The 26,391-nt window shown below is 38.9% G+C and overlaps 1 protein-coding gene across 3 annotated transcripts in view; it reads left to right on the forward strand.

Annotated features, from left to right (window-relative positions):
- The window catches only part of KCNMB2 (potassium calcium-activated channel subfamily M regulatory beta subunit 2), a 321,134-nt gene that overhangs the window by 148,026 nt on the left and 146,717 nt on the right, over positions 1-26,391 (forward strand). The gene's annotated exons all lie outside the window — the stretch shown is intronic.

Here is a 26,391-nt window from a genome sequence, read left to right on the forward strand (position 1 = left end):
AAAGCTCAGAGTGACATGTTGATTTAGATCTGCAAAAGAAGAACTGGTAGTGAAGATTAGGTTCAAGGACGGTCTTAGGTATGGCAGTAGGGGCCACATGCACATTTCAAGGATCTTTGGAAACAAAAGGAAGTTATACCCAAGTTCATGCCCACTTGCCCTGTACCCTTTGACCTCTGGGGGTGTTGGTTAAAATAAAGATGACCAAAGTCATCTTTAGTCTCACCTGGTGAGAACTAATGAAGACATTAAATTTAGAAACTCCCCAGTGCAATAAAGCCTAAACATTCCAGAGTGCCTATCATTTGATTTTTGTATGTATTTCCCTTATGTTTTCCCAACAAGGATTTGAAAGAGGGTGAGTAAAAATGCCCCCATTCACAAAATGCTCTGTCCTCAGAAATGCCTCCTAAGGATACATTTCAGAGCTTTTCCTCCAAGCAGTTGGAAGACAGCATAGAGTCTGACCTTGGCAGGTGACAGTGGGGAAGGATCTGCCCTAGACTCCAGGGTTGTTAGCGGACAACTCTCTGGACACCCCCAAGGAGCTCAGGAGCACCCCTCTGCACATAAATTAGCAGCTGATTGTTTCTGCCCCCCACTTTCTTGTCTTCTTGAATGAGACTGCACACGTCTTCCCTAATCCCAGTAAAGTTACTGCAAAGCCTGTGGGAGAGAGATAAGGTGAGGGAGAGCTGGGGAATGCAGAGGGGTTGTGCCTTTTCCTTTAATCTGACTCTACCAGCACCTGCCTAGGGAGCCCCAGAGGTCTCTTTAGGGCCTGTCCGGCTAGAAGCACACTTTTTCCATGTGCTCCAGCTACACTTACAGCTTCTACAACACTTACCTGGGCTATCTGGAGGCTGGTTGTCACTCACACAGGCTATTCTTCATCCAAACTTTTTTTTTCTTTATTTCCAAAGATTTTTGTTTCATTATTTCGGGAATTGAACATGCAGGAAAATCAAGACACAACTAAAACTCTTTATATTACATTTTACTGAAAAAAGAAATGCTATAATCCAACTCTAATGTGAGGAATTTCTCATTTTCCTTCTTGGCTTTTGAAGTTACTGAGGTCATGTCTCTGCTCTCCTCCACCAGAGCTCTCTGCTGGCAACTGTACAGATCTAGTCTAGGTGTCCACAAGGGACACCACGCTCTCCTGGTTTTGCTCACTCCTCATTCAACAACCTTGCTCAGTGACTCGTTTACTAAATCTTGTCTTTCTCTCTTCTCTCAGCAAAATGTATTCCAGTAAAGACATTTTAGACTGGGGGTCTGAAGACTGTTAGAATAAGCCTCGTAGGAAACGGGCCCCCCAATTCCCTAAACAGATGCCCCTGAAGATAAGTGTCTGAAGGACTGTCATTGAAAGGTTTTCAGGCTACCTCTGTGTCCCTGCAGGGTAGGATTGGGGCCAATCAGTAGAACCTCCAGGAGGCAGATTGTGACTATTCTCACAGTCAGAGCTCTGAGTTGCCTCCCAAGACAACTCCTGTCACCAAGGAGCTTCCTTAGCTTAACTGCCTATTAAAATCTCTGAAAACTTTGAACAGATCTACAGATACTCCAGACCCAGAGAATCAGACTCTGGGAGTCAGAGGCCAGAGTGCAGAACCTGAGTCAGAGAGCACAGATTTCAGATCATCATCTCACACTTCAGATCATCCTCTCACACTTACAGATTTCAGATCATCATCTCACACTTAACTAATTAGAGTCGCTGAAACCTGGAGCTGCAGTTTTCTTGTTAGTAAAACAGGGCTAACAATACCAACTTTACAGGATTGTTGCAAGCAGTGAGAATTAGTTATGTGCTCAATAATTTGTAATAGCTAATTCACATTCAGGTGCTTTTGGGAATGAGTTAGAAGCCTGCCATCTGTGGAGTTAATAGTAGCCCCCAAAAAACAATGGGCCTGTATCTGTCTAGCTTAATAACATCTAATAAATGAGTTTTCAAGTCAGGTATGGCACTTTACAATTCACAAGGCACATTAATATACATTGTTTCATTTTGACTTTGGTTCTTACAACAACCATGAAAGGTGGGCTAGATAATGTTATGTCAAGTTTACAGATAAGAAAATTGAGCATTAGAAGGGTTAAATAATTTGTCCAAGGTCCTACTGCTAGTTATCCAAAGGTCCTTAGATGAATACCTAGCTGGATACTGTCATATCGACTACCCGAAGCTTTGTTACCACTCAGTGGATTCAGAGGCGTACTTCTTGCCTTCTCATGTAGACAAAGGACTAGAAAATGTATTTCGTTGTGCTTTTTGACCCCATCATCCTGCCTGGCACTGTCTTACATACAGTGGGAGTCCACTAAATGTATATTATTAGAATGGATTTATGGAATGGTTTGTGGGGAGAGCAGTGCTATTTCACCAGCATAACCCTCAACTTGAGACTTAGAACTTTTTCTCACCACTCTCAGTATGCCCAAGACTTTTGGTCCTAAGGTCTATTTAAATATCTTCTTTCTTAACTGTTTGCACTAGATTTTTCTCAAAGCCTGCTAATTTTTGTGCTGCAGTTTTCTAAATGTTCTCCATCCCTATAGGTATGTCCCCAGTATCTCTGCCATTCTTCTCCACTTCCCTCGTCAAGTGGAAGGACATGGAGTATACATGAGTTTGAACCTCCAATCTTATTTCAGTGGTTAAGTAATTTGGGGAATGTTACTTACCATTGCTAAATGTCATTTTTTTCATCTGTGAAATACAAGGAATACTTACATACCAAGGTTGTTGTGGAGATAAAGAGAGATAGTGGAGTAATGTGCCAGACACATAGTCACTACACAATAATTGCTGTTGGTCATCTCTTCCCTCCAACTGCTGTCTTCTCTTTGCAAATTTTTCTAAGCTACCACAACCACAAGAACATAATCCTCAAGTATAATATTGATTTTATCACTTATTTACTGAAATCTTCTATTCAGCATCTCCTAAGCAATATTCCTGTCAAGTTCTAACTCTAAATCAACACTGTCCAATAGAAATTTGATGCATGCCACAAATATGACTAATATATGTAATTTTTAAATCACCAAATATCTACATTAAAGCAAAGTGAATATAAATGGCTAATTAATTTTGATGATTTAATTTAATTCAATATATCTAAAATATTATCATTTTCTATAAGAAACTTAAACAATTGAACAAGCAAAAAAAAAGCCCTATTAAAAATGGGCAAAAGATATGAACAGACAATTCTCAAAAGAAAGCATACAAGTAGCCAAAAAACATATGAAAAAATGTTCCACATCACTAATTATCAGATAAATGCAAATCAAAACCACAATGAGATACCACCTCACACCAGTCAGAATGGCTATTACTAAAAAGTCAAAAAAACAACAAACATTGGCAAGGCTATGGAGAAAAGGAAATGCTTATACTGTTGGTGGGAATGTAAATTTGTTCAGTCACTGTGGAAAGTGATCTCATTATCAACACAGTGATCTCATTATCAGGTATGTATCCAAAAGACAATAAATCTACCAAAAAGACACATGCACTTGTGTATTCATTGCAACACTATTCACAATGGCAAAGACATGGAATCAGCCATGGTACCCATCATCAGTAAATGGTACAAAGAAAATGTGGTACATATGCACCATTAAAAAATGATAAAAAATGAAATCATGTCCTTTGCAGCAACATGAATACAGCTGGAGACCATTATCCTTAGAAAATTAATGCAGAAACAGAAAACAAAATACTGCATGTTCTCAGTTAAAAGTGAAAGCTAAACATTAGATACTTGTGGACATAAAAATGGCAGCAATTAAGACTGGAGACTACTAGACAGAGAGGGGAGGGAGACAAGGCTCGAAAAACTAACTGTTGGGCACTATGCTCAGTGCCTATGTGGCAGGATCATTCATATCCCAAACCTCAGCATCATGCAATATACCCAGGTAACTAATCTGCACATGTACTCACTGAATCTAGGATAAAAGTTGAATAATACATGAAAATTATCATTTTAACATGTAATCATATAGAAATTACTAATTAGATATTGTACATTCTTTTTATGCGAAGTCTTCACATTCAGGTGTGTGTTTTATACTTATAGCACATCTCAGTTCACACTAGCCACATTTCAAGTGTTCAGTGGCGACACGTGCCTAGTCATTATTGTATCAGACAATGCAAGCCAATCCTCAGTTTAACCTTCACTCATCAACTGCTCCTGTTTGCTAGTGACTCTGATTTCCCGGGCTTATCAAATGCTTATCAAAACACTCATCTGCCTGGTTTTTATCAAAACGTCAAAAAGTAAATATTGGCAAAGGTGTGGAGAAAAGGGAGTGCTTGCACCTTGTTGGTAGGAATGCAGAATGGTACAACCATTATGGAGAACAGTATGGAGGTTTCTAAAGAAACAAAAAACAGAACTACCCCATGATCCAACAACCCTCTTCTGGTCAAATACCCAGAGGAAATGAGAAGTGGAGATACTCACCACTATACTTATAGGGACAGCCCAGAGGAAAGGAAATCACCACTTTGCATCTGCACTCACATATTCACTGCAGCATTATTCACAGTAGCCAGGATATGGACACAACCTAAATGTCCATCACTAGATGAATGGATAAAGAAACTGTTCTACACATATACAGTGAAAAATCATGTATCCCTAAAAAATGAGATATTGCCATTTGCCACCACATGGATAAGTCTGGAGGGCATTATGCTAAGTGAAATAAGTCAAACACAGAAAAAAATTGCATAATCTCACTTTTATGTAGAATCTTTAAAATCTCAAATATATAGAAATAGAGGACAAAACAGTGGTTGCCAGGGTAGGGGGTGGGAGAGGAAATGGGGAGATGTAGATTGGAGTACACAAAATAGCACATATGCAGGATGAACAAGTCTAGAGATCTAATGTAAAACATGAGCACTATAGGTAATAAAATCATACTGTATATGGGATTTGTGCCAAATAAGTAGATTTTAACTGCTTTTGCCACAAAAACAAACAAAAAAATGAGTAATTATTTGAGATAATGGGTATGTGGCCCAGCTTGGTGGTTCACGCCTGTAATTCCAGCACTTTGGGAGTCTGAGGTGGGTGGATCACCTGAGGTCAGGAGTTCATGACCAGCCTGACCAACATGGAGAAACCCTGTCTCTACTAAAAATACAAAAAAGTTAGCTGGGTATGGTGGCACATGCCTGTAATCCCAGCTACTCGGGAGGCTGAGGAAGGAGAATCACTTGAACCTGGGAGGCGGATGTTGTGGTGAGTAAAGATCGTGCCACTGCACTCCAGCCTGTGCAAAAAGAGCAAAACTCTATCTCAAAAAATAAAAGATAATGGGTATGTTATTTTGCTTTGTTATAGCAATCTTTTTACTATCTCCAAAAATTCCATAACATCATTTTGTATACCTTAAACATACACAGTAAAATTTATTTTAAAAGCACTCATATGTGAAATTTTCCCTTTCTTATCTAAACAAATGCATACATCTTTTACCCATTTGGAAGGCCCTCCCTCCTTCCTCTTATACTCTGCTACTTCAGAACCTTAAGCATTGGACAGCTCCTCTGGGGCCCATGCCTACCTAACTCCACCTGGGTGAGAGGCCACAGACTGAGAAGAGAGATCTATTGATTACAAGGTAAAAACTGACCTGGTGACAAGCAAGGGCTTGAAGTGAGGCAGGCCTGGCTTTATGTTCATGCCTAGCTCTGCCATTAGCTTCTCTTGATAAATAGGGGTGAAGGTGGGGCTGGGACCAGTAGCTATCAGTATTTTAAAAGCTCCTGGAATAGGCCATAATCATTAATAACAATAATCTAGTTTAGTCCAAGGAATCCATACTTGAGAATGCCTTTTGATAACATCTTTGCTTTTTGGCAAGATCTTTCATAGGTACCTTGAGGTTTCTGTTGTCTTATAACATTAAGGCATGTGGTTACAACTACATTTTGGCCTGTGGGTGTTAGTGCCATCCAAAGGCAGCCAGAGATCAAGGTGACTATTGCTTATTCTTGCCAAATCCATCAGCCACATCAACACTGGTTCTGTTTTATATTTAGAAATTAATATTTAATACTTTAGTCACCTTGTTTATATATAACATCATCCTATTACCTTGAAGGGCTATGCACATGGGAAGCTTTCTGTTAGGAAATTATTAACTCCAAACCTGAGCAATTGTTTTCTCCTCACCATGAAGTTAATCAATAATGTTCCCACAGTCTAGCAAGTGCTTTCTTTTAAAACGGTATCATTCTGAAGGAATAAGCATTGATAGATAGAAACCAGAAGAAAGCCCAATAAAATATTTAATAGTTCAGTTAATACCTTGTAGTAAGTTATTCTTTACTTTTTAAAAATAGAGGTAAGAGGCATCCAAGTTGCAAATTCTTGTTAGTCAAAGTAAAAAGTCCTCCAGGCTTCATGAAAAAGCACTGACTACCACAAACCATGTTCTTGCAATATCATTATGAAATACTCTTTAGAAACTCTAGTATTCTTTCATAACTGATTTCATTGTGTGTGTATGTGTGTGTGTGTATGTGAGAGAGAGAGAGAGAGAGAGAGAATAAACCTTGATGGTCCCATACTTTTGCAAATAGTAAACTCACATTTTAGTATAGATAGGATGAGAAATATGTTTTTCTCACCCATTCTACATTGATGGCTGAGGCCCCTATAGGCTGATCCCCTATAAAGAAAGACAGATTAATGAGAGAAAAGCATACACATTTATCTAATACAAATTTTACATGGCATGGGAGACTTCATAAAGAAATAAAGACCCAAAGAAATGGATAAGGCTGTGCATTTTTCATACTAGGTTTGGTGATGAAGTTCGTAGTCATGAAGAAAAATGATTTTTCTTTAAAAGTGATCTATTGGTAAAAATCTGAAAAGAATTTAGTAAGACCTGTTTATTCCATTTCTTCTCTGTGCCCTGTGTCTTTAGAGGTAAAGATGTTCTTTTCTTCTGAGTATAGGGAGGGCACCTCTCAAATGAGGGCCTTATAACCTACTTCGGGCCAGAAAAATTCTTCCTACGTTTTATTACCTGCTTCAAGGGAGGAGGGAAGGTGAGAGTGACCTTCCTGCTTTTGCTGTTCTCTCAAATTCCAAGGTGTCCTATTTGGTGATACCATGTCCTAAATCCCATCAAGTAACACCTCTTTGTGTATGTAAGCACCTAAGTCCATGTCTATATATGGTGTACAACTTTCAGTTACTTCATTTGAAATTTTAAAAACTTTCCCAACACCCAAATAATCCAAAGAGGAAAGTGTAGTTACCACAGAGACTCCCCGATGAATCAGAGACTAATATCTGGACATACTGTCTCTTCTTCATTAGGAAACCTTACATTTAAAAGAAGAACAAATAATGTTCCAACCAACTGTAGATCCAGGATTTCTACTGGCAAGAAGTGCAGACAGCTTTTGTTTATCTTTTTAACCATGAAAGCAAATTAGCAAGTATCTCTATATTGAATCCATGAATAGGTTTAGATGGACGGGAAATTTCTCTTGAGCATGCTTGATTTAGAAAAACAAATACCATCCAAGGACAAAGTGGTCCAGTAGGTGTGGCTAAGGATAACAAACGCATTTTGCATTTCCATCCAGGAATCCATATGAGGATGATCTTAGAAATAGGAACTAAGAAAAATACATCTCTGGCTGCCACCATGACATTTTCCAAAATAAAGGCAGTGCCATTAAAAAAGGGCTGACCCAGATTTACTTTCACATGACTGGAATGAACTGCATGAACAATTCAAAAAGTCAGATCAGATTTCTTGGTTCCTATCCTGATAAAAGGAAGATTAGTGTTTATATCCAAACGTTTCCTCATTGAGTCTCATCATATTTTTGTAATATGCTTCAGTGTACTTATGGGTCTGGAGTTTCTACATTGCCGCCCGATGGGAATGAAGTAGCTTTTAAAGAAAGACTTTTGCAAAGATAGCATGAGAAAAACATATCCAGTTGAATGCTGAACTGTCCTGCTGCTTATGGGAATTAACATAATGCTCAGGAATCAAGTGAATAAAACAAGTGGAGGATGATACGCAACAGCACTGTAGGGCAGAGGAAGAGTTTCAAAATTGTGGAGGTAACCAGGACTTTGTAAAATAAAGTTTGAATGTAGAACCTCAATTTGTATTATTATTTATTTATTTAATTTTTTTTTTTTTTTTTTTGAGATGGAGTCTCGCTGTGTTGCCCAGGCTGGAGTGCAGTGGTGCGATCTTGGCTCACTGCACGCTCCGGCTCCTGGGTTCACGCCATTCTCCTGCCTCAGCCTCTCGAGTAGCTGGGACTACAGGCACCCGCCACCACGCCAGCTAATTTTTTTGTCTTTTTTAGTAGAGATGGAGTTTCACCGTGTTAGTGAGGATGGTCTCGATCTCCTGACCTCGTGATCTGCCCACCTCGCCTCGGCCTCCCAAAGTGCTGGGATTACAGGCATGAACCACCACGCCCGGCCTATTATTTATTTTTATGACCGCTGCTTTTGTTCATGAGCAGCCAAGAGACACTACTAGGAAAATACTCTAATTTTGACACTTTTAGTACTTTCATTATTATTTTTTTCTTCTTGGAAAATACCTTCAAAAATTTGAGTGAAGAAAAGGAAAGAAAAAAATTCAAAACTCCTTGGAAACAGAAGATTTCTGCAAACTAATTTTTAAACAGACTTTCTTCCAAAAGGAACTATAAATGAGTGCAACTGAAAGGAAAAATATCTTTGCCTGACAAAATTGAAACCTTCTTACCAGAAACTTTGGGTCCACTGTTACTAAGGTAACTCAATCAATGAAAGTTTAGGAAATATTCCTGAAATTATTAATGGAATATGAGAGAAGGAAAGAGATTAGGTTTTGGGTGAGAAAAATTGAGAATCAAGGATGAAGTGGGTTGCTGAGAACCCTGTCTTTTGCTTTTGCATTTCAAATAAGAATTTTCAAAACTTGCTGATTTGAAAAGATAAAGAAACTAATGAGATTCTGAGTAATCCGGTGAAAAATATTTTATAGGACAATAATTGAGGTTTAATGTTATGGCAAATTTTGCTACTTTATCACTAGAAAAAAAAAGCTAGTGATAGCAGTTATAACCTGAATTTTAAAATCAAGTATGTGGTCATATTTTTCTGACAACTTTATAAAATTTATCATCAAATCATATTGATTTATGATACATCGGGTTCTAAATTAAATAAGGACACAATAAATAACTACCTTTTTCATTAAAAAACAAGTATAATGATGAATTTATAATGGGAAGAGACCAAGAAATAGAAATTGTGCAGCACATAACAAATCAATATGCTAACTCTAAGCTGAAGACTCCATAACAATGCTTTTTCACTTGTAATTTGTTCTGTTGTACATGGAGGATACGTATCCCAGAGGCCTGGAAAGGTTTTGCCCAATCTGCAGTTTCAGGAAAAATGAAAGGACAAGCAAACAAAAGAAAACCCTAAAGATAGACTATCTGATGTTTGTTTTTTTTTTTTTTTGACCATTGAGTTTCTACCTCAAATTTAAAGTTTTTGTGGACTTTGTATTTATTTATATTTGCACAGGCTTTAATTTTTGTGGAAGGCCAAAGGAAAGTTATTGAACATGAGGCAAAGACAGACAGACTTAACTAAAGGTGGTAAACGCTCTTCATATTTCTATCAAATAATTTGAATATCTATACGTACCAGCTTTGTTACCAGTATTTATTTTTATTTGAACAGCAAATGTTTCAGTAAGTATTTATACATAAAAAATACTCTTTGGGAATTAAAACTATAAGAAATAGAGAAAAGAGAAAAGAAACTAAACTTATCATCAGTTTTCTCTTAAGTCAAATCAGTCTTCAGAGAAATTGCTGTGTATTATAAAATTTTAAACAAAGTAACATTCAGAAAATCTTGAGTCTAAAGAAAATACTGTTGTTTATTATAATGTTAATTTCTATTGTTATAGTGAATTTGTGCATTCTCTCCTCAAAAAAATGTTAAAAAAATAAATGTACATTGACTTGATAATGATGAGCATCTTTATAACCCTGGACTTTTAATACCATACTTTTTTATCTCATTTTATGGAGCTTTGTGTACTGTTAAAAAGGGTGTTACTAGCCAGAACCGCCTTGCATTTGTATAGCACCTTAGAAGTTGTAGGCTTGGAGGGGTGGCTCACACCTGTCATCCCAGCACTTTGGAAGGCCGAGATGAGTGGATCACGAGGTCAGGAGATCGAGACCATCCTGGCTATCAAGGTGAAATCTGGTCTCTACTAAAAACACAAAATGTTAGCCGAGCGTGGTGGCAGGCACCTGTAGTCCCAGCTACTCCAGAGGCTGAGGCAGGAGAATGGCGCGAACTCGGGAGGCGGAGCTTGTAGTGAACTGAGATAGCGCCACTACGCTCCAGCCTGGGAGACAGAGCGAGACTCTGTCTCAAAAAAAAAAAAAAAAAAAAAAGAAGAAGAAGTTATAGAAGAAAGACATCCAAATGATCTGATTTAATACCCAAATACTGTGGAAAATACCTAGTTCTCCCTTTCTTTGTCTAGAAAAGAAAACGTAGACCTTGCATTGATAGGACTTAAAGTGAGTGAGTGGTAAAATTGTAGCTTGAACTTGGGTCTTCTCACGCTAGTGACATATTCATACACTACTTTACAATATCTCCACTGAAACAATGCAATATTACTGTGGAAACTTACCAAAGAAAAAGAGAATACATCACCTATGCTTTCTTCTCCGGACAAAGGAAGGGAGAGAGACCTTAAAGTGTAGTGTAATTGACATTTCATGCAAATTTAGTTATGCAAATTTGAAATAGTGTGATATAAAATATTAAAGTCACTGTATACACAAAATTTTATATAATAAAATATGTTTTTAAAAATCAAGAAACGTATTATCTCTGAAGTAGAAAGCCAAGTGAATTATAAACTGTATTATACAGTCACCAAATGGCAAAATAACTTATCCTTTGCCAAAATCATGTGAATCTTATCATTGTACGTATCAGAACTTTGGCAGATAATTCTGGTGACTATTTGACTGTTAATGTGATGCTCACTATTATGAATGTATGTAGCCTTTTAATATACTTTAATAACATTTCTAATTATTCATCAAATCATAGTGCTAGGGCAAAGAAAAAAATCTCCAAAAATAACAACTTTGGGACAAAGGTTAGATATGCTAAAACACTTTAAAGAGGACTAGATAATTGCCATGAAACAATGAGCTGCTGATTTAGGAAAGAAGTGTGATAAATAATAAATAATTTTGCACCTAAATATATAAAAGCATTATTGAAGGAAGAGGAGAGGGATAAGAGGAAGAGGAGGAGAATGAGAAGGAAGAAGGAAGAGAAAGAAGAAGGAAGTGAGGGAAGAACTGAGCCAATGGGGGTATAGATTTTTGTCCTCTGACATGCACTCTTCTTCTTTACACTTCCTACTTTGGGAAAATTAGCCTTGGATTATTTTAATTATGTTTTTATGCAAAGTCATTAATAACAAACCACTCACATAAAATAAGATTTCCCTTTATAAATCAACGCACTCAGATTCAGCACTATGGATAGTTCACCCATGGAAGATTCAGTCATATGGTGAACTCAAGGTGGAAATGAAGCTTAGAGTTCTTCTGCTTCAAACGTTTTGGCAGGGAATCTATGAAATCATTTTTAAAAGTGACTCAAGTGATCTAGATATCTATAGGTCAATTAGGCCTTTGAGTTTGCAATGTATTTTTATGTTTATAATCTTTTAATTTTTTTTAAGTTGGGGATCTCACTGTCTCCCAGGCTGGAGTGCAGTGGTTAATCTCAACTCACTGCAACTTCCGCATCCCAAGTTCAATCAATTCTCATACCTTAGCTTCCCGAGTAGCTGGGACTACAGGTGTACAGCATAATACCCCACTAAGTCTTGTTGTTTGTTTGTTTGTTTTTGGTAGAGACAGGGTTTCACCATGTTTCTCAGGCTGGTCTAGAACTCCTGACCTCAAATGATCCACCTGCCTTAGCCTCTCAAAGCCCTGGGATTGCAGGTGTGAGCACACCTGGCTTTTTAATTTTTTTAACTTTTGTTTTAAGTTCAGGAGTACATGTGCAGGTTTCTTTTTTTACATAGATAAAATTATGTCATGGGCATTTCTTATTTCATCACCCAGTTATTAAGCCTAGTACCCATTAGCTATTTTTCCCAGTCCTCTGCTTCTTCCCACCCTCCAACCTCTGCTAGATCCCAGTGTGTGTTTTTCCTGTCTATGTGCCCATGTGTTCTCATTATTTAGTTCTAACTTAATAAGTGAAAACATGTGGTGTTTGGTTTCCTGTTCCTGTGTTAGTTTGCTAAGGATAAAGGCCTCCAGCTCCATCCATGACCCTGAAAAGGATACAACCTCGTTCTTTTTATGGCTGCATAGTATTCCATGGTGTATATGTACCACATGTTCTTTAGCCAGTCTATCATTGATGGGCATTTAGGTTGATTCCATGTCTTTGCTATTGTGAATAGTGCTGCAGTGAACATACACATGCATGTGTCTTTATAATAGAATAATTTATGCTCCTTTGGGGATATACCTAGTAATTATTGAGTGGAATGGTATTTCTGTCTTTAGGTATTTGAGGAATTGCCACACTATCTTCCACAATTGTTGAGTTAATTTACATTCCCACCAACAGTCTATAAATGTTCCATTTTTTTCCACAACCTCACCAGCACCTGTTATTTTTTGATATTTTAATAATAGCAGTTCTGACTGGGGTGCGATGGTATCTCATTGTGGTTTTCATTTGCATTTCTCTAATGATCAGTGATGTTGAGCTTTTCTTTATATTCTCATTGGCCACATGTATGCCTTCTTTTGAAAACTGTGTATGTCTGACCAACTTTTAATGGGGTTGTTTCTTCGCTTCTTGTAAATTTGTTTAAGTTCCTTAGAGATGCTGGATATTAGACCTTTGTCAGATGCATAGTTTGCAAAAATTTTCTCCCATTCTATAGGTTGTCTGTTTACTCTGATGATAGTTTCTTTTGATATACAGAAGCTCTTTAGCTTAATTAGATCTCATTTGTCAAATTTTGCTTTAGTTGCAATTGCTTTTAGCATCTTCATCATGAAATCTTTGCCCATGCCTATGTTTTGAATGGTATTGCCTAGGTTGTCTTCGAGGGATTTTATAGTTTGGGGTTTTATATTTAAGTCATTAATCCATCTTAAGTTAATTTTTGCATATGGTGTAAGGAAGAGGTCCAATTTCAATCTTCTGCATTTGGCTAGCCAGTTAACCCCGCACCATTTATTGAATAGGGAATCCTTTCCCCATTGCTTGTTTTTGTCAGGTTTGTCAAAGATCAGATAGTTGTAGGTGTGTGACCTTATTTCTGGCCTCCCTATTTTGTTCCATTGGTCTATGTGGCTGTTTTTGTACCAGTACCATGCTATTTTGGTTACTTCAACTCTGTAGTATAGTTTGAAGTTGGGTAGTGTGATGCCTCTGGCTTTGTTCCTTTTGCTTAGGATTGTGTCAGCTGTTTGGGCTTTTGTTTTGTTTTGTTTTACATAAAGTTTAAAATAGATTTTTCTAGTTCTGTGAAGAATCTCAACAGTAGTTTAATAAGAATAGCATTGAATCTATAAATTGCTTTGGGCACTATGGCCATTATAATGATATTGATTATTCATATCCGTGAGCATAGAATGTTTTCCCATTTGTTCATGTCATCTCTGATTTATTTGAGCCATGTTTTTCAGTTCTCCTAATAGAGATCTTTCACCTCCCTAGTTAAGTGTATTCCTAGATATTTTATTTGTTTTGTGGCAATTGTGAATGGGGCTACATTCCTGTTTTGGTTCTTGACTTGACTCTTGGTGTATAGAAATGCTCGTGATTTTTGCACATTGATTTTGTATCCTGAGACTTTGCTGAACTTGTTTATCAGCTTAAGAAGCTTTTAGGCTGAGACTATGGGGTTTTCTATATATAGAATCATGTCATCTGCAAATTAGGATATTTTGACTTCCTCTCTTCCTGCTTGGATGTCTTTTATTTCTTTCTTTTGCCTGATTGTCCTGGTCAGGATGTCCAATACTATTTTGAATAGGAGCAGTGAGAAAGGATATACTTGTCTTGGGCCAGATGTCAAGAGGAATGCTTCTAGCTTTTGTCCATTCAGTATGATGTTGGCTGTGAATTTTTTTATATGGCTCTCATTATTTTGAGGTATGTTCGTTCAATAATGAGTTTATTGGGAATTTTTAACATGAATGAACACCGAATTTTATTAAAAGCCTTTTCTACATATATTGAGATAATTATGTGGTTTTTGTCTTTAGTGCTGTTTATGTGATGAATCACATTTATTTATTTGTGTATGCTGAACCAACCTTGCATTCCAGAAATAATGCCTGCTTGCTTGTGGTTAACAAGTTGTTGATGTGCTGATGGATTCAGTTCGCCAGTATTTTGTTGAGGATTTTTACATTGATATTCAACAAGAATATTGATCTGAAATGTTTTTTTTCTGTGTCTCTGGCAGGATTTGATATAAGGGTGATGCTGGCCTCATAGAATGAGTTAGGGAAGAGCCCCTAGTCCTCAAAATTTTGAAATAGTTTCAGTAGGAATAGTACCAGCTCTTCTTTGTATATCTGAGAAAATTCAGCTGTGAATACATCTGCTCCTGGCTTTTTTTTTTTTTTCATTTTTTTTTGTTGTTGTTAGTAGGCTATTTATTACTGCCTCAATTTCAGAGCTCATTATTGGTCTTTTCAGGGATTAAATGTATTCCTGTTTCAGTCTTGGGAGGGTGTGTATTAGTCTCTTCTCATATTGCTAATAAAGACATACCTGACACTGGGTAATTTATAAAGGAAAGAAGTTTAACTCACAGTTCAGCATAGCTGGGAAGGCCTCAGGAAACTTACAAGCATGGCAGAAGGGAAAGCAAACATATCTTCCTTCACGTGGCAGCAGGAAGAATGAGTAGACAGTGGACTGGAAACCACTTTTAAAACCTCATGAGAACTAACTCACTATCACAAGAACAGAATGGGGGAACCACCCCTGTGATTCAATTATTTCGACCTAGTCCCTCCCATAACATGTGGGGATAATGGGAACCACAATTAAAGATGAAATTTGGGTGGCTACAAAACCAAACCATATTATTCCCTTCCTGTCCCCTCCTAATTCTCCTGTCCTCATAATTCAAAACACAATTATGTCCTTCCAACAGTCCTCTAAAGTCTTAACTCATTCCAGCATTCACTCAAAAGTCCAAGTCCAAAGTCTCATCTGAGACCAGGCAAGTACCTTCTGCCTATGAGCCTGTAAAATCAAAAGCAAGTTAGTTACTTCCTAGATACAATGGGGTACAAGTATTGGTTAAGTACACCCATTCCAAATGGGAGAAATTGGCCAAAACAAAGGGCCTCAAGACCCCATGCAAGTCTGAAATCTAATAAGGCAATTTTTAAAACTTAAAGTTCCAAAATTATCTCTTTTAACTCCATGTTTCGTATCCACATAATGCTGATTTAAGAGGTGGGCTCCCAGGGTTTTGAACAGTTCTGCCCCTGTGACTTTGAAAGTCAGCTGCTTTCACAGGCTAGTGTTTAGTGTCTGCAGCTTTTCCAGGTGCACAGTGCAAGCTGTCAGTGGATCTACTATTCTGGGGTCTGGAGGATAGTGAGCTTCTTCTCACATCTCCACTAGGCAGTGCCCCAGTGGGAACTCTGTATGGTGGCTCCAACCCCAGAGTTCCCTTCTGCACTGCCCTGGCAGAGGTTCTCCATGAGGGCTCCACCGCTGCAGCAGGTTTCTGCCTGGACATCCAGGCATTTCTATACATCCTCTGAAATCTAGGCAGAGATTCCCAAACCTCACTTCTTGTATTCTACACACTACAGGACGCACACCACATGGAACCTACCAGGGCTTGGGGCTTGCACTCTCTGAAGCCACAGCCCTAGCTGTACCTTGTCCCCTTTTAGGCATGTCTGGGGCAGCTGGGATACAGGGCACCAAGTTCCCATGACACAGAGCAGGGGGGCCCTGGACCCAGCTCAGGAAACCGTTTTTCCCCCCTAGGCCTCCAGGCCTATGGGAGGGTCTGCCGGTCTCTGACATGCCCTGCAGACATTTTCCCCATTGTCTTGGTGATTAGCGTTTGGCTACTTATTACTTATGCAAATTTCTGCATTAGGCTTGACTTTCTCCCTAGGAAATGGGTTTTCTTTTCTACTGCATCATCAGGCTGCAAATTTTCCAAACTTTTATGCTCTATCAACTCTTCAATGCCTTGCTGCTTATAAATTTATTCCTTCAGATACCCTAAATCATCTCTCACAAATTCAATGTTCCACAGATCTCTCGGTCAAGGGTAAAAAATCCACCAGTCTCTTTGCTAAAGCATACCAAGATTCACCTTTATTCCAGTTCCCAACAAGTTTCTCATCTCCATCTGAGGCCAACTCAGCCTGGATTTCATTGTCTATGTTATTGTTTGCATTTTGGTCAAAGCCATTCAATACGTCTCTAGGAAGGTCCAAACTTTTCCAAATCTTCCTGTCTTCTAAGCCTCCCAAGTCTCTGGAGTTCCAAATTTTCCCACATTTTCATATCTTCTTCTGAACCTTCCAAAAGGTTCCAACCTCTGCCTGTTATCCAGTTCCAAAGTTGCTTCCACATTTTTTGGTACAGTTACAGCAGCACCCCGTTCTCCCAGTATCAATTTACTGTATTAGTCCATTCTCACTCTGCTAATAAATACTCACCTGAGACTGGGTCATTTATAAGATAAGAGGTTTAATTGACTCACAGTTCAGCATGGCTGGGAGGCCTCAGGAAACTAACAATTGTGGTGGAAGGGGAAGTAAACATATCCTTCTTCATATGGCAGCAGAAAGGAGAAGAATGAGTGCCCAGTAAAAGGGAAAGCCCCTTATAAAACCATAAGATCTCATGAGAACTAACTCACTATCATGAGTACAGGATGGGGGAACCATCCTTATGATTCAATTATCTCCACCTGGCCCCTCTCATGACCTGTGGGGATCATGGGAACTATAATTCAAGATGAGATTTGAGTGGAGACACAGCCAAACCGTATCAGGTGAATGTGTACAGCAATTTATCCATTTCTTCTAGATTTTCTAGATTGTTTGCAAAGATGTGTTCATAATGTTCTCTGAAGGTTGTTTGTATTTCTGTGAGATCACTGGTAATATCCCCCTTGTCATTTCTGATTGTGTTTATTTGAATCTTTTCTCTTTTCTTCTTTATTACTCTAGCTAGAAGTCTGTCTGCTTTATCAATTTTTTTCAAAAATCAACTCCTGGATTAGTTGGTATTTTGAACGTGTTTTCATTTCTCAGTCTTATTCAGTTCAGCTCTGATTTTTGTAATTTCTTGTTTTCCGCTAGCTTTTGGATTTCTTTGCACTTGATTCTCTAGTTCTTTCAGTTGTGATGTTAGGTTGTTAACTTGAGATCTTTCTAACTTTTTGATGTGTACATTTTGTGCTATAAATTTCCCTTTTAACATCACCTTAACTGTGTCCTGTACATTCTGATATGTTGTACCTTTGTTCTCAAAAGTAAATAATGAAATTATTTCCCAAAAAAGTAAATAACTTTTACCAAAGTACTTACCAAAAAGTAAACAATGAAATTCAGAAGGAAGTTATTCAATTTCCTTGTAATTGCATGGTTTTGAGTGAATTTCTTAGTCTTGATTTGAATTTGATTGTGCTGTAGTCCAAGAGATTGTTATCACTTCAATTCTTCTACATTTGCTGAGGAGTATTTCACTTCAATTATGTGATCAATTTTAGAGTATGTGCCATGTAGTGATAAGAAGAATGTATATTCTCAGGCCGGGCGCGGTGGCTCAAGCCTGTAATCCCAGCACTTTGGGAGGCCGAGACGGGCGGATCACGAGGTCAGGAGATCGAGACCATCCTGGCTAACACGGTGAAACCCCGTCTCTACTAAAAAAAAATACAAAAAACTAGCCGGGCGTGGTGGCGGGCGCCTGTAGTCCCAGCTACTCGGGAGGCTGAGGCAGGAGAATGGCGTGAACCCAGGAGGCGGAGCTTGCAGTGAGCTGAGATCCGGCCACTGCACTCCAGCCCAGGCGGCAGAGCGAGACTCCGTCTCAAAAAAAAAAAAAAAAAAAAAAAAGAAGAATGTATATTCTCTTGTTTTGGGGTGAAGAGTTCTGTAGGTATCTATCAGATCCATTTGATCCAGGGCTGAGTTCAGGTCCTGAATACCTTTGTTAATTTTCTGTCTCAGTGAGCAGTCTAATATTTGCAGTAGGATGTTAAAGTATCCCATTATTATTGTGTGGAAGTCTAAGTCTCTTTGAAGTCTCTTTGAAGAATTTGCCTTATGAATCTGGGTGCTCCTGTGTTGGGTACATATATATTTAGGATAGCTAGATCTTCTTGTTGAATTGAACCCTTTACTATTATGTAATGCCCCTTTTTGTCTTTTTTTGATATTTGTTGATTTAAAGTCTATTTTGTCAGAAACTAGAATTGCAACACCTGCTTTTTTCTGTTTTCCATTTGCGTGGTAGACTTTTTCTTTCTCCACACATTTCTTTTAAATCTATATGTGTCATTGCATGTGAGATGGATTTCTTGAAGACAGCAGTCCAATGGGTCTTAGTTCTTTATCCAGCTCACCTCTCTATGCCTTTTAATTGGAGCATTTAGACCATTTACACTTAAGTTTAGCATTGACATCTGTGGATTTGATCCTGTCATAATGTTAGCTGGTTATTTTGCAGACTTGTTTATGTGGTTGCTTTACAGTGTCACTGGTATGTGTACTTCAGTGTGTTTTTGTAGTGGCTGGTAATGGTCTTTCCTTTCCATGTTTAGTGCTTCCTTCAGAAGCTCTTGTAAGACAGGTCTGGTGGTAACAAATTCCCTCAGCATTTGCTTGTCTGAAAAGAATCTTACTTCTCCTTCTTTTATGAAGCTTAGTTTAGCTGGATGTGAAATTCTGGGTTAAAAGTTCTTTTTTTAAGAATGTTGAATATTGGTCCCCAATCTCTTCTATCTTATAGGATTTCAACTAAGAGGTCCACCATTAGTCTGATGGGCTTCCCTTCGAGGTGACCTGACCTTTCTCTCTAGCTGTCTTTAACATCTTTTCTTTCATTTTTACCTTGGAGAATGATTATGTGTCTTGGGGATGATCTTGTGAAGTACCTTACTGGGGTTCTCTGTGTTTCCTGAATTTGAATGTTGGCTTGTCTAGCTAGTTTGGGGAAGTTCTTATGGAAAATATCCTGAAGTAAGTCTTACAAGTTGGTTCTATTCTCCCCATCTCTTTCAGGGACACCAAGGAGTCATAGATTCATAACACCAAGAGTTACAGATTTGTCTCTTTACATAATCCCATATTGTTTGGACGTTTTGTTCATTCTTTTTCATTCTATTTTCTCTATTCTTGTCTGCCTGTCTTATTTCAGAAAGCCAGTCTTCACGTTCTAAGAGTCTTTCCTCCACTTGGTCTATTCTGCTATTAATACCTGTGATTGCATTATGAAATTCTTGTATTTTTTAGCCCTGTCTGGTCAGTTACATTCTTATCTATACTGGCTATTTTGTCTGCCAGTGCCTGCATTGTTTTATCATAATTTTTAGCTTCGTTGCATTGGGTTTCAGCATACTCCTGTAGCTCAGTGAATTTCATTCGTATCTATACACTGAGTTCTATTTTCTGTCATTTCAGCCATCTTAGCAGTTCAGAACCCTTGCCAAAGCAGTGATGCAGTTGTTTGGATGAAAGAAAGCACTCTGCATTTTTTAGTTTTCAGACTTCTTGTGTTGATTTGTTCTCATCTTTGTGAGCTTATTTCCTTTCAGTCTTTGAGGTTGCTGATTTTTTTATTTTTTTTCTTTTATTCTATTTGATGACCTTGAAGATTTTATTGTGGTATAAGGTGGATTCAGCTGACTGACTTTGTCTCTAGGAGATTTTAGGGGGCCAACCCTCAGCTTCCAATTGCTAGACTGCATGCTCCAACTCTGGGGGACTTGTATTCAGCCCCTACTTTATTATCTGACTCTTCAAGGTTTTGGGTCCACTGTGCTGGGAGAGCTGAGGTGCAGCATCTGCAGCAGAGTGCTAGCAGATGCAGGGGTGCCTGCCTTCCTGTGGGCATCCACCACACTGGTGGGGGCAATGCAACCAGGAGGTACAGAGGACCCCTGCTGGAGCCTGTGTGTGCTGTTGCACTAGAAGTAGTGCTGGCTTGGGGCAGGATGCTGACCAGCGCAGGCCTGGGTGCCTTCTCCCTGCCTAGCAAGCAGGATCACTCAGGTCATGGAAGGATCCATGTTGTCTGCACAGTGTTAGTGCAAAAGCAGGACTCTGGTAGGGGTGGGGCTTGCTGGCTCTGTGTCAGCCAAGGATCCCTGCAATGGTGGTTAGTGAGTGAAGGGGAGTGGACTGCACTCTTGCATCCTGATGGGCAAAATAAAGCAAAACCCACCCCTGAAGACACACACCAGCAAAGAGAACTGGTGTGGGCTTGGGAGAAGCTGCAGTATGGGGAGGGAGCATACAGGCTGGTGTGAGGCCATAAGGGTTGGCTCACTGGAGCTCTCCACCAGTCAGGTAAGGTCTGCCAGTGCAGAAGCTATGGTTTGAGCTCCCCAGGCACCCAAAACTGCCCTGTAAACTGGCATGACCAGGCTGGGCCCTGGGAGAGGCCAGGAGACCAAGGGGTGCTCAGGTCAGCCCAGCCCTGTCTGATGTCCAAGACCACCCTGCGGAGATCAGAACTGACAGTTCCCCTAGGGCTAAAGTCTCCTATGAGAGCAATTTGAGCTTAGGAGGATGGCTGTCCCTGACTATGCTCCACTACAGACACTCCTGCCTGCTCCAAACTCTCTGGGCTTCACATCAGCTGGCTTGCCATCCCACCACTTCTCTAGGCAGCTCTTGCTGCTACTTCAAGTGTCATGTGGTGGTCAAGAGTTCCCCTCCTGCCAGGATTCCAGAGGCCTGTGGCAAGAAACAGTTGCTCCTTGTCAATTCAACTCACCCATTCCCCTGGAGCTGTCGTGGTTCAAAAATGAGTCCCAGTGTGTGGTGGCCTGTGCAAGGTCGGTGCCTTTCCTCTGAAGATCTGAAAGTTCTGGCCTTTTTCCAGCAGCTTTAGGCATCTATCCAAGCCAGTATTACCAAGAAGACTGAGAATTCTTGACTCAAGCCTACAGAAGACACTCACTTTGCCTCTTTTCATCTTCAGAATAATTCTGTGCAGATGTAATTACATTAATTTTACAGTGCATATATTAATGCCCATGTTAGTTGCTTATGGATACTAAACTAGCTAGAAAAAGACCAGATCTTCTCACAACCAATTCAGTACTTATCTGCTATCAACTAAATAATTCCACTTCACTGTCTAAAACATTTACAGGATTTCTTTAAAATTCCATTTTAAGCCTAAAGCCTTAATAAAGTACACATATATTTTGGAAAGCATATACACAAGCTCTCTTATAGCTTCCCATCCCTACCCAGGGAGGTAAATTAAATCCCTAGACCTCTGGAACTTAGATTCAGTGAAAGGACTTTTCGGGCCATACAGTCATGTGGGGCTAGCCCAATGCCCTTCTTTCTCAAAAGGAAATCAAGCCCAACAAGGTGAAGAGATATGCTCTGGGTCATCACATCGCCATTTCCTTACAGAAAATAAGAATTCTAACTATTCTCCCATGCCTAATATGACTGAGATTTAGGAAGAGATCTGAGAAGATATTTGCAACATATATTATTCATGACATAGAAACAAGAGCTCATTACTTTTTCCAACCAACTCATCTCCAATCACCAATATCTTTTTGATGAGTAGTGTTTAAAAAAAACCAACAACAAGAAATTGTTGATGCTTTAAACTACTCTTCAAACAGAGTTTTAAAGCTGTAGAGCGAATTTGCCTAGTTGAGTGTGAAACTGAGCCCCACTCAGCAGTATTACAAGAGCCAAAGGTCCTCCCCTACAGGATTTTACTGTGACAGCCTATCTAAACTCACTTAACTAATGCTGCTTACAATCTACATAGACTTTTCAAGCAAAAATAGATTTCATCTAATGATTTTTAAAGCTCCAATAGCATTCACATCTATACAAATATCAGTGCTAAAAAACTGTTAGTCAAGGGATATGAACCGAGTCTGAGACCATCACTGTCAAATCTTTGTTCATGGAAGCAGGTAGAGTTACGGCAGATACACCAGACATTCTTCCTTACTGAAAGCATCTAGTCCCACTGCCTGATACAAAGTGAGTTCTTAACAATTTTTTCCTTTACTTCTGCTTAAGTAGCTTTATCTTACCTGTTTCCTGCAACTTTATCATCATGTATATAGTAATGGGCTTGTTGGTAGGGACGTATTTTCAGGCCAAGGAAAGGTTGGGAGACAAGAGGAGAAGGATGAAGATTAGTTATGTTGTTAATTGTGCAGACAGCCTTATTCCCTTAAAGTTTTAAGATAGTCAAAAAAAATGTTTGAAAGGTGATTAATATTAACATGAAAAAAGGGAAAACGAAAAGGGAAAGAGGATCAGTAAATAAACAAAAAAGAGACAGATGATGACAATGACCATGAGTTCTTGACCAATAATATTAGTAATTATCTATTCAGGAGCTCCTATTTGCTAGGTGCTGAATACATTCTTATCTCTGTCAGGTACTCATAGACTCATTTTGCAAGTGAGAAAAGGGATTGAGTGCAAGGCCACAGAACTGGAATGCTTTTGGAGTTGGGACTTTCCTACATGCTTTCCACCATTCCATTATTCCCAAGGCTTTTAGAAAAACAGAAATGGCTGGATAAAGGGGGGGGGGAAGGAAAAGTAAGATATTTAGTTCTCTGTTTTTACTCCTCTGGCCTCCTGCTGGTCATTTCAGTAAGGTGATGATATGGAGACCCTGATAAGTACCATTCAGGCACCCACTCCCCTATAAAGTAGCTGTTCATGTTTATTATTCATGTTGAAATTGATAAAGAAACCAAAGGTTTTAATCACAGCAAAGAGAAACTTATTCTTTAGCTAACAGTGCTCAGCTAATGCTGGACCAGAATTATAGGAAAATATATATATAGCATAAATGAGTCATAAAAACTTTGAGAGTCACATGAATGTATGAACATTCTCCACAGGCCTTGTTTATGTAATCATGTATCTACTTACATGGGTGTGTTTATCTTAGCTTTTCCATGTGGAACATTGCTTGCTGTAGACCCAATCTCTTTCTAAATAGTGAGTAATCAAAAGGAATTCATCTGTGAGTAACTTCACACATTTATTATAAGATGTTAGAGTGAGGAATAAGGTGGTTTAAATGATGGCATAAAGTAACACGGTTCCCAGAGTTTTATTTTAAGTCTAGAAAAAATTCAGGAGTCAGGTCTGTGGTGAATCTCTCAAGCAATAAAGAAAATGCTTTCGTTTACAGACCAATTAACATCAGGATTTGGAGAAAGGAGTCATTTCACTTTATAATGCTGGAATTTGAAAGATACGGCATTAGTAGTTGATAAAGTCTTTTTATGTTTAATTTTATTCAAAATCTCCATCTTCCAGGGAAAACAACCAGGTTTCAAGTGTCATTGTAAAAATTGACATGCCCTGTGACACTCCCAAACAAATGTTTTCTGATAGTTCAAACTCGTGATGGCAGCTCCCAAGCAGAGAGGTCAACTAATAAGAGATAGTCTCTTCTCTCTTTTATGCTAGCTGTAAAATATTCTGGGTATCACCCCTGCATACATTCCAAACCTAGAAGCATACTATGTGTTTCAAATTTATCTAGACCTAGATATCTGTCTAGATATGGTAGTCATTAGCCAAACAAGGCTCAATTAATTAAATTCAACAAAATTAAGAATTCCAAAATTCTGTCTCACTAGCCATATTTCAAGTGTTCAATTGCCATATGGGGCTAGTGGCTATTGTATTTGTCAGCACATGGTTATAGAATATTTCTACTATTGCAAAAAAATTTTCTTCATCAGTGCTTCTCTAGACAAGTATCTTCCCTTCACAAAGATGGAAATCTGTTTTTAAAGATACTTTGTTGGAAGGGAGAACAAGAAAGCAATCACCTTACTTCCTCTCCTACAATTTAAGAATATGAGACTCAAGAGGTTAACTGGCTTTGTCAAACTCAACACCAGTTAATGAGAGAACCAAGTCTAAAGTCCACCTTTCTTGCATCATGCTCATTCCCAGGCTATTCCGGGGTGGTTTCATTAAACACCATGAATAAATGGCATATTTGAATGGTCAAGTATTTTCCAACCATCTTCAGTTCCTGACTCCTATCAGATGAAATTTTCACAAGTCTCCAGGCTCTTTCATTTCTATTTCTACTTCTCTAAGTACACACCACCACCACCACTATCATCCTTTCCTCCTCTTCAAACTCAAATCCAAGTTAGCATAAACTCTCCTGTAAGCTCCTTTCTAGGGTTCTCTAAGCCAAAAACCCAGGCTCTCTCCCATAAATCATGGTTCCACATCTCATGCTCCCAACCCCAATCCTCAAGCTGGTCGCCTAAACCAGTCATATCCTGGGAACCTGTCCACTGACTACATCCCTATACAGCCCTTCTGGTAGCTTCACCTCAGACTTTTGAGCAGAAGCCTGTTCTGAGTCCCTGAACAGTATCGATGGAGGGGTGATTCCTTGGACAGTTTTCTAGGTGGTCACTTCCTGTCCCAAGCAGCAAAGAAGGGAATGAATCTCAGGCCTGTGAAAACCATGCTGCCACTGTGCAGCAGCTTCTTGGGGGTAAGAGACAATATCCCCACTTGTCTCCTAGGTCATTCCATAGGCTAAAGCTGGCCTAACTAAGAACATGTATCAGGCACTGTGAAATTATGAAAAGTTGTTTCATTGTCTCCCTTCAAGTAATACAAATGAGAGAGTAGATTTTATTTTCATAAAGTTAACGATTACAGAAATGTTGTTCAAATTAGAGTTTAATCACACAGGAAAGAATGCTTAAAAATGAGTTCCAGATATACACACACTCCAGAAGAAGGGTTATGATGTTTGTATTTTGGGAAAAACTTAAAAAAAGAATGCTTTTTGTAGTTTTCTGTAACAGCCTTTTCTTTGTCAACAAAACTTTAAAAAAGTATTGTTATTCATTCCTGTGCTTTTGAACTGTAATTTATATTCAGCATATCTGAAATAATCATAGTTAAAAAGAAATACCAAAATCAGAGTCAAAGCCATCTCCTCCAGGAAACAGAATGTCAAGTATCCTGGAGTCAGTGGTAGGAGAAATAAAACCCCATCTCCTTCAGCCAAAAACATTACATAGGAACATAGATGTGGAAGCAGAGGAAGAAAGGCACAAATGTTTGGCCTTCATTCTATGAAGCTCCTACTTCTACCACCCACACATCAGACCAAGACACACCTTTAAATGTGTAGGGAGGGAGGGGAAACTGTTGTCTTGTCAGAGCTCACAGTCAGTTGCCCAAGGCTGAACGTGAATAAGCACTCCAAGACATGCACTGATGACCCATATTTCCTGCCTTTGGTGTCAGCAACCAGAGGCAGAAGGCATTTATTTGCCTACTTCTCAAATTACCAGCTGCTTGATCTTCCACAAAGTACTTAGTCTTGGAGATTCAGTGTTTCTATTTGTAGCAAGGTCATGATAATTCTAAGCTCATAGGAATTTTATAATAATTAAATGAGATAATGTATGCAAAGCACCTGGCACAGGGAGGACCTCCCCACATAACAGCTGACGTTCCTTTGTGCAATTATATGCCCTTGACAAAGGTAAGGTGACATTAGCAACCCTCACCATCTAGTCTTTGATTGTGCAGAAACAACCACATCTGGAGCATTTAGAAGGTCCACACTATTTCCCAATGGGTGCAGATGAAATTTGACTTGACACAATGTCTTTCTAACCTCAAAACTTTCAACTCTCAATCCAAGCTAGCACTACTGAACCCTCAGGAACTTCATAAAAGAGAGGAAGTCATTCTTTCCCAGTTTGTAGTCCCTCTGCCAGGCCCCAACTTTATCCTTTGATTATTAAGAAAAGTTCTCTCTGCACCCCAGACTCTACCCAACTCTAATATAACTTGCTATCTGCACCTTCCCATACCCCCAGTTTTTTGCAAGTGCACATTATAGTCCACACCAATGTTCCTGTGCCTCCAGGAAAACACCAGACTCCTCTACCAAAGAAGCTTTACAGTTAGCTTGACTTATTTACCATATCAATACGAAACCAGCCATCAGAGGACCCACAGAAAGAATACAAATACCTAATGTGGAC

The sequence above is a fragment of the Trachypithecus francoisi genome, unplaced genomic scaffold (genome assembly GCF_009764315.1).
Source record: "Trachypithecus francoisi isolate TF-2019V2 unplaced genomic scaffold, Tfra_2.0 Lachesis_group0, whole genome shotgun sequence".
NCBI classification, from domain to species: Eukaryota; Metazoa; Chordata; class Mammalia; order Primates; family Cercopithecidae; genus Trachypithecus; species Trachypithecus francoisi.